General features: G+C 55.5%; 1 protein-coding gene across 2 annotated transcripts in view; it reads left to right on the top strand.

The window, feature by feature from the left end:
• Positions 1–1,420: 1,420 nt before the first annotated feature.
• Positions 1,421–6,000, top strand: part of ZFYVE28 (zinc finger FYVE-type containing 28) — a 29,784-nt gene continuing 25,204 nt past the window's right edge. For both annotated transcript variants that reach the window (XM_040966110.1, XM_040966111.1), the window contains exon 1: positions 1,421–1,555. The gene's annotated coding sequence lies outside the window, so the exon portion shown is untranslated. The remainder of the gene's footprint in view (positions 1,556–6,000) is intronic.

Genomic DNA, 6,000 nt, shown 5'->3' with positions numbered 1-6,000 from the left:
AAGATGGATGGGTATTGGGAGAATCTCCTGCTTCCCGAAGCTGCTTTTACATTCATTTCATCAGAGGGGCTTCTGGGAACCCACAGCAGGTGTAACAATAACAGGCCATCTCCCAGGCAGAACTGGGAGGGTCCGGTGCTGGCCTCGGGCAGTGTGCCCCTGTGTGGGTGGAGTGCTGGCTTCGGGGAGTGTATCGCTGTATGGGTCCAGTGCTGGCCCTGGGCAGTGTGCCGCTGTGTGGGTCCAGTGCTGGCCCTGGGCAGTGTGCCGCTGTGTGGGTCCAGTGCTGGCCCTGGGCAGTGTGCCGCTGTGTGGGTCCAGTGCTGGCCCTGGGCAGTGCTGGCTGCGGGCAGTGTGGACTGTGTCTGCTTGGCTCCATGTTCACAGCCTCTGCTTTCTCTTCATGTGGTTATGAGAACATCTTCTTGTTTTTTTCTTTTTTTGGATTTGTTATATTTTTATTGGAAGCTCAGATCCATAGAGAAGAGGAGAGACAGAGGAAGATCTCTCCATTGATTCACTCCCCAAGTGTCCACATGGCTGGAGCTGAGTAGATACAAAACCAGGAACCCGGAGCCTTGTCTGGGTCTCCCACACAGGTGCAATGTCCCAAGGTTTTGGGCTGTCCTCTGCTGCTTTCCCAGGCCACAGGCAGGGAGCTGGATGGGAAGTGGTGCCACTGGGATCAGAACTGGCGCCCATATGGGATCCTGGAATGTGAGAGGCGAGGACTTTAACCACTATGCTACCGTGCCAGGCCCAAGAGCATCTTCTGTGAACACACATCTGAGGATTATTTCCACACTTTGCCTCCTAATCCTTGGGTTGGAAGCAAGCCAGGCACAGCCAGGGTGCAGGGCCCTGTGCAAAGGCCCTGGGGTCAGCTAAGGAGGCACAGGTCTAATGGAGGTGATCACGGCTCCTGGATTTTGTCAGAGAGAAGGTAACTGCTTTCAGACTCTGTAAGGCTGATGGAAAGAGAGTGAATCCAGGACTCCGTCCCCAAAGGCCTGCCCTCTGGGTGTGACGGGAAGGCCAAGGGGACGCAGAAGTTTCTACAGGCGAAGGGCAGCTGGCCGTGTTCCCCCTCCCCCCAGTGACCACTGTCATTTCTGTTTGGCTGTGTGCTGCAGCATCACACAGCCCCTTGGGCCCTCCCCCCCAGAGCCCCTTCTCTGTTGGTTCTGTAGGGGCTGGGCAGCCCCCGCGGTGGCGGTTTTAAGCAGGGGTACAGCCCCGTAGGCCGAGAAGACACCAAGCAACAGAGATGGCCGTTGTTCCTGAGCCGCCTCCTGTCCAGGCCCAGGTGGAGCTGGGGCACAGCCTGGGAGCTTGGCCACAGCAGGTGCTGCATCCCTGCACCCTCCCCACCCCCCAGTGGCTGCCCACTCAGCCCAGGCCTCTGTCCTCATAGAGGTCGGACCCGCAGCTGCTGGCTCAATTCTACTACGCGGACGAGGAGCTGAACCAGGTGGCCGCCGAGCTAGACAGCCTGGACGGGCGCAAGGACCCTCAGCGGTGCACGCTGCTTGTCAGCCAGTTCCGCGCCTGCCAGGTGAGCTTGGGGGTGGCATGATGGAGGGGTGGGCAGCCCAGGCACTGTTGCCTGCTGCCCAGGGGAGGGGTGGGCCCAGGTGCCGCACTGAGCAGGAGCCCTGGGGAAGCACTGCTGCGTGGGATGCACCTGCCGGCGGGGTGAGGGGCTGTGCCCCTGGAGGGGTCCGGAGCACCTGCCAGCGGGGGTGAGGGGCTGTGCCCCTGGAGGGGTCCGGCAGTGCGAGCACCTGCCTGCTGTGGACTCCACACCAGCTGCTGCTGCGTAATTCGAGGGCATTTCCTTGTGGGAAGCTGTGTTTGGTGGCGGCTGTCCTGCAGCTGGGGCAGGCTGCCCAGGTCACTTGTGCCACCGTCGGCCCGCAGTGCCTGACCCCCAGCTGTGGAACATGCAGTGTGCCCCTGACACCCTCCTGGGGTTCAGTTCCCAGGGACACATTTACGGTTTGTTACAAGGTCTGTAAGAAAGATGAGAATGCACAGGTCGATGGCAAAGGAATCTGAGGGGGTTTTAAGTGCAAAATATTTAGAAACTCGTCTTTTGTTCATAATAGGCCTTTTCTGTGACAGTTCTTCCTGTGCAAATTTCAGAGCTGTTTGTTTTTTAGTTCCCTTTGCCATGGGCGTTGCCCTGAGCACTGGGGCATCCGCAGTCCTGGAGTCGCTCAGGTGCACCTGCCAGGCCAGCGGTCCATCCATGTCCAGGCGCTTCCATCCAGCCGCAGCCGCCCTGTGTGCACGTGTGTGTAGGGGTGAGGGACAGCTGAGAGTCCCCTGGCGAACCCCAGCCACCCGCTGTCTCATTACTATAGAAATGACATTTTTCCCCCTCAGTAGGAGCTGTTGGCAGGAAAACAGGAAAAAGACCAACGCTGGTAGTTCAGCCCCTCACTCTCTGAGGCCTTGAGTGTGGGCGTGGGTTTTTTTTTTTTTGGAGATTTATTTAGCTTTATTGCAAAGTCACATATACAGACAGAAGAAATGCAGAGATAAAGATCTTCCCTCTGCTGTTCACTCCCCAAAAGGCCGCAATGGCTGGAGCTGAGCCGATCCAAGCCCAGGAGCCAGGAGCTTCTTCTGGGTCTCCCACATGGGTGCAGGGTCCCAAGGCTATGAGCCATCCTTGACTGCTTTCCCAGGCCACAGGCAGGGAGCTGGATGGGAAGTGGAGCAGCTGGGACATGAACTGGCGCCCATGTGGGATGCCGTATGGGATCATTGCAGCCTCTTGAGGAGTGCACATGCAAGATTTAGTCACTAGGGTATAGTGCTGGGCCCCCAGTTCTCTCACTTCTTGAGTTAGAGCGCCACCTCCACTCAGCTAGGAGACTCCTTCACAGTCCTAACCACCACACAGGGCCCCTCAGTGGGTCCAGTGTGCAACAGGTCATCACGGGTCAAGTCCCAGTGCTCAGAGAATGACAGAACCATGGCTGCCTGGTGAGAGGAGACCACCGCTGGCCAGGCATCGCAGACATACCCAAAGGATCAAAGGCAGAGTTGGACTTTGTTCATAATAACATTAGATTTTTAGGTATTTTAAATTGTAATATTGTAATGTTCATTTATTTGTTATCATGTACTTGGAAAGTACAGTGAGAGTGAGGAGAGGCCAAGGAGGGCAGGAAAGAATTGAGAGAGGGCCGACACACGCTCTTGGGTCCCTTGAGGGCCTGCTGCAGGCTTCGGGCCGCAAGCTGGCAGGGGGCTCATTTGGGCTGCCTCCCGGGCTCTGTGTTAGCAGGAAGCTGGCTCGGGAACCGGAAGTGAGGACCCCCGCACGGCTGTTGGGGCGCTGGGCAATGTGTCTGCTTCCCCAAGAGTTTTTTGGAAGCGTACTATTTGCTTTCCAAACATTTAGGTATTTTGTTTTTCCTGGAGATTCTTGTTGCTGTGTTTGCAGTCCGCTGTGGTCGCACAGTGTACCTGCCGTTTCAGAAGCTTGTTCTGCCGCCCAGCGTGTGTCTTTGCTGGTGGCCAGCGCGGGCGCATCCCGGAGGCCCCGCACCTGCTGCTAGCGTGTCAGCGTGTCTAGCGTGTCAGCGTGCTGTGTGCTGTGTCGGTTAGTAGCAGTTAGCACTTCGCACACGCGTGCTGGTTGTGTGCTGAGTTGTTGAGAGAGGGCTTCAGCGTAGGATGCCCTGAGAAGCTGCCCTTTGTCATCCTGCAAACTATTCACACTGGCATCACCCCAGCCTTCTTGTGACGGGTGAGTGCACTGCGTAACTTTAGATGCATTTACTTTTGACCTCATTTGTGTCTTTGTATGTAAAGGGAGTGTTTTCTTTTATTTATTTATTTATTTTATTTTATTTTTATTGGAAAGGTGGATATACAGAGAGGAGGAGAGACAGAGAGGAAGATCTTCCATCCGATGATTCACTCCCCAAGTGAGTGCAACGGCCAATGCTATGCCAATCCGAAGCCAGGAGCCTCTTCCGGGTCTCCCGCACGGGTGCAGAGTCCCAAAGCCTTGGGCTGTCCTCGACTGCTTTCCCGGGCCACAGACAGGGAGCTGGAAGGGAAGCGGGGCTGCCGGGATAGAACTGGCACCCATATGGGATCCCGGGCGTGCAAGGCGAGGACCTTAACCACTTGTGCCACCGCGCCGGGCCCAAGGGGGTGTTTTCTAAGACTTACATATTCACTTGAATGGTAGAGTGACACAGGGAGGGGCGGAGAGAGAAACAGACAGAAGAGATGAGAGAGGGATGAAGTTCTTCCGCCTGTTGCTTCATTCCCCTGCAACAGCCGGAGCTGGACCGAGCACAGCCAGAAGCCAGGACCGTTACGCAGGGTCCGTGTCCTGTGTCAGGGGCAGGAATGCCTCATCCCTTGCCTGCCAGGTGCAGGGCAGCCAGGATTAGAACCAGGCCCTCGAGGGTGAAGCCATGCTGTAAAGCACTGTGTCATGCCTGCTACATGCATGCAGTTGCTCGTTTTTGTGCAATCTGAAAATGTCTGCTTTTTAGATGGCGTTTTCAGATCATCTTTGTCCACAGTGGCTCCTTGTCCACTGTGGTCTGTGACGTCACCGGTACCTTGTCCACTGTGGTCTGTGACGTCATCGGCACCTTGTCCACTGTGGTCTGTGACGTCATCGGCACCTTGTCCACTGTGGTCTGTGATGTCACCGGTACCTTGTCCACTGTGGTCTGTGACGTCATCAGCACCTTGTCCACTGTGGTCTGTGACGTCATCAGCACCTTGTCCACTGTGGTCTGTGATGTCATCAGCACCTTGTCCACTGCGGTCTGTGATGTCATCAGCACCTTGTCCACTGTGATCTGTGACGTCATCGGCTCCTTGTCCACTGTGATCTGTGACGTCATCAGCACCTTGTCTACTGTGGTCTATGACGTCATCCGCTCCTTGTCCACTGTGGTCTGTGACGTCATCGGCACCTTGTCCACTGTGGTCTGTGACGTCATCGGCACCTTGTCCACTGTGGTCTGTGACGTCATCGGCACCTTGTCCACTGTGGTCTGTGGCATCATTGGCGCCTTGTCCACTGTGGTCTGTGACGTGATCGGCGCCTTGTCCACTGTGGTCTGTGGCATCATTGGCGCCTTGTCCACTGTGGTCTGTGGCATCATTGGCGCCTTGTCCACTGTGGTCTGTGACGTCATCGGCACCTTGTCCACTGTGGTCTGTGGCATCATCGGCACCTTGTCCACTGTGGTCTGTGGCATCATTGGCGCCTTGTCCACTGTGGTCTGTGGCATCATTGGCGCCTTGTCCACTGTGGTCTGTGACATCATCGGCACCTTGTCCACTGTGGTCTGTGGCATCATTGGCGCCTTGTCCACTGTGGTCTGTGACGTGATCGGCGCCTTGTCCACTGTGGTCCATGATGTCATCAGCACCTTGTCCACTGTGGTCTGTGATGTCATCCGCTCCTTGTCCACTGTGATCTGTGACGTCATCAGCGCCTTGTCCACTGTGATCTGTGATGTCATCAGCACCTTGTCCACTGTGGTCTGTGACGTCATCGGTGTCTTGCTATCTGCTCTTTTTCTTCTTTTGTATTACTTGGTGTCTTGTGATCTAAAATATTCTATTTTATGATTTTTAAAGATTTATTTTTTTATTTGAAAAGCAGATTTACAGAGAGAGAGATCTTCCATCTGCTAGTTCATTCCCCAGATAGCCACAGTAGCCAGAGCTGAGTTGATCCGAAGCCAGGAGCCAGGAGCTTAGTCTGGGTTTCCCACCTGGGTCCAAGGCCTTCATCCATCCTCCGTTATAGCAGGGAGCTTGATGGGAAGTGGAGCAGCTGGGACACGAACCGGTGCCCTTATGAGACGGATGATGCATTTGCCACCACACTGGTCCCTGTTGTGTGATTGTCTCCTCTGTTGATCTGTTGGCCAGCACACCTGGTTTCCTAAGGCATGTTCTAGACGCTGTTGACTGAGTCGCACTGGCCATGTGCAAGGATGGTGG

The sequence above is a fragment of the Ochotona curzoniae genome, unplaced genomic scaffold (assembly GCF_017591425.1).
Source record: "Ochotona curzoniae isolate NIBS_2020 unplaced genomic scaffold, NIBS_Ocur_1.0 scaffold_4505, whole genome shotgun sequence".
NCBI classification, from domain to species: Eukaryota; Metazoa; Chordata; class Mammalia; order Lagomorpha; family Ochotonidae; genus Ochotona; species Ochotona curzoniae.
Note: the sequence above shows the minus strand (reverse complement) of the source record. Positions and strands in the feature narration are given on the sequence as shown.